This window comes from Mirounga leonina, unplaced genomic scaffold (genome assembly GCF_011800145.1).
Source record: "Mirounga leonina isolate KUSES-001 unplaced genomic scaffold, KU_Mleo_1.0 Mir_174, whole genome shotgun sequence".
Lineage (NCBI taxonomy): Eukaryota > Metazoa > Chordata > Mammalia > Carnivora > Phocidae > Mirounga > Mirounga leonina.
The window spans coordinates 24,569,795-24,572,501 of NW_023270451.1; the positions used below are offsets into that span (position 1 = coordinate 24,569,795).

The 2,707-nt window shown below is 41.6% G+C and overlaps 1 pseudogene; it reads left to right on the forward strand.

Annotated features, from left to right (window-relative positions):
• Positions 1-1,515: 1,515 nt before the first annotated feature.
• Positions 1,516-2,438, forward strand: LOC118021332 (annotated as a pseudogene).
• Positions 2,439-2,707: the final 269 nt, after the last annotated feature.

Consider the following 2,707-nt stretch of genomic DNA (forward strand, 5'->3'; position numbering starts at 1 on the left):
AAGTTTTAGCCACAGCAATTAGACAAGAAATAAAAAGTACCTGCATTGGAAGAAGTAGAGTGTCACTATTCACAGATGACATGATGCTATATATATAGAAAATCCTAAAGCCTCCATCCAAGAACTATTAAAATAAAGGAGTTTAGTGAAGTGGTAGGATGCATAATTAATATACAGAAAGCTGTTGCATTTTATACACTAAAAACCTGCTATCAGAAAGAGAAATAAAACAATCCCACTTATAATTGCATCAAAAAGAATTAAAGACCTATGAGTAAATTTAACCAAAGAGGTGAGAGACCTCTGAAAAGCATAAGATGTTGATGAAATAAACTGAAGAGGATATTAGTACGACGTAAGGAAAGACATACTGCGCTCATGGGTTGGAAGAATACTGTTAAAATGTCCATACTGCCCAAAGCAATCTATAAATTTAATGAAACTCCTATCAAGACATTAACAGCATTTTTCATAGAACTGGAATAAAGAATCCTAAAATTTGTGTGGAACGGCAGTAGACCCTGAATAGCCAAAGCAATCTTCAGAAAGAACAAAACTGAAGGTATGATGCTTCTAGATTTCAAACCATAAAGCATAGTAATTGAAACAGCACAGTACTGTCACAAAAACGGACACACGCCAGTGGAACACAGTAGGAAGCCCAGAAATAAACGGATGCTTATCCTGTCAATTAATCTACACCAAAGGAGTCGAGATATATACAATGAGGGAAAAGACAGTCTCTTCAGTAAATGGTTTTGGGGAAACTGGAAAGCTACATGTAAAAGAATGAAACTAGAGCACTTACACCACATGAAAAATAAACTCAAGATGGATTAAAGGCTTAAATATAGACCCTGAGACTACAAATCTCAGTGAAAACATAGGCAGTAAGTTGACATTGGTCTTAGTGATTTTTTTTTTTTTGCTTCTGTCTCCTCAGGCAAGGACAACAACAACAACAAAATAAACAAATAGGACTACATCCAACTAAAAAAAAAAAAAGTTTGCCTAGTGAAGGAAACCATCAGTGAAATGAGAAGGCAACCTACTGAACCTGCTAAGATATCTGTAAGTCATGTATGTGATTAGAGGCTAATATCCAAAATATAAAGAACTCCTAAGATTCAGTATCAACAAAACAATCCAATTAAAAAATGGGCCGAGGACCTGAATAGACATTTTTCCAAAGATGCAGACAGATGGCCAATAGGCACATGAAAAGGTACTTAACATTACTAAGCATCAGAAAAATGCAAATGAAAAACCACAAGGACAGATCACCTCATACCTGTTAGCATGCTAATATCAAAAAGACAAGGAGCAGAGGAGGGCAGCAGGGGGTGGCCCGGTGGTTCCAGGGAGAGCCCGTGGGTTGGCACTGGTGCAGAGAGAGCATCTGCCAGTCGCCCCATGTGTTCCCAGGGAACCAGTCCCCATGTGTGTGTGTGGCCCACGGTGCATGTGACGCTGGGGGAGTAACACACAGCCTCAACCAGTTGGGCGGGTGGCATCATGAGCGAGGTGTTCACCAAGGAGCTGGACCCGTGCACCGAATAACTGAAGAGCACCAGCAGCTATCAGAGTCCCAGGTCAAGAGCCTCTGCCAGAAGGCTAAAGACACCCTGTCAAAAGAATGCTACATACAAGATGCTCGATGGCCAGTCACTGTCTGTGGAGATGTACAGGGACAATGTCATGATCTCATGGAACTGTCTAGAATTGGTGGCAAATCACTAGATACAAACTACTTGTTTACGGGAGAGTATGTTGACAGGTGATATTATTCAGTTGAAACACTTATTCTGCTCGTAGCTCTTCTGGTTTGCACACATCACCATTCTCCAAGGAAATCATGAGAGTAGACAGATGACACAAGTATATGGTCTCTATGATGAATGTTTAGCAAAATATGGAGATGCGAATGTTTGGAAATATTGTACAGATCTTTTTGACTGTCTTCCTCTCACTGCCTGGGTGGACGGGCAACTAGTCTGTCTCCATGGTGGCCTCTCACCATCCATAGCTACACTGGATCACATCAGAGGGCTTGAGAGCCTGGAAGTTCCTCATCAGGGTCCAATGTCTGACTTGCTGTGTCAGATCCAGACGATCAGGGTGGTTGGGGTGTGTCTCCTCGAGGAGCTCGTTACGCCTTTGGGCAAGACATTTCTGAAACATTTAATCATGCCAATGGCCTCCCACTGGTATCCAGAGCTCTCCAGCTGGTGATGGATGGATGTAACTGGTGCCACGACCAGAACGTAGTAATGATTTTCACTGCTCTTAACTATTGTTATCATTGTGGTATTCAAGCTGAAATCATGGACCTTGAGGATACTCTAAAATGCTTTCTTGCAGTGTGACCCAGCACCCAGCAGAGGCGAGCCAAATATTACTCAGAGTACCACAGACCACTTCCTGTAATGAAATTTTAAACTTGTGCAGCGTTACCACAAACCTTATATTGACCTCATGGAAATGGGGAGAGCAACAGTAACTCCAAAGTGTCAGAGAATAGTTAACATTCAAAACACTTGTTTTCAGATGGACCATTAGATGTGCCACATAAAAACACAAAGCCTTTTGTCAACAGCCGTGACCACTTTAGAAACAACCGGTTTGTTGTACGCCAAAGCGATATTGCCGGTGAAGAAACCAGTTTCTGGCATAGTGCTATTTGTAGTTACTTTTGCTTTCTCTGAGA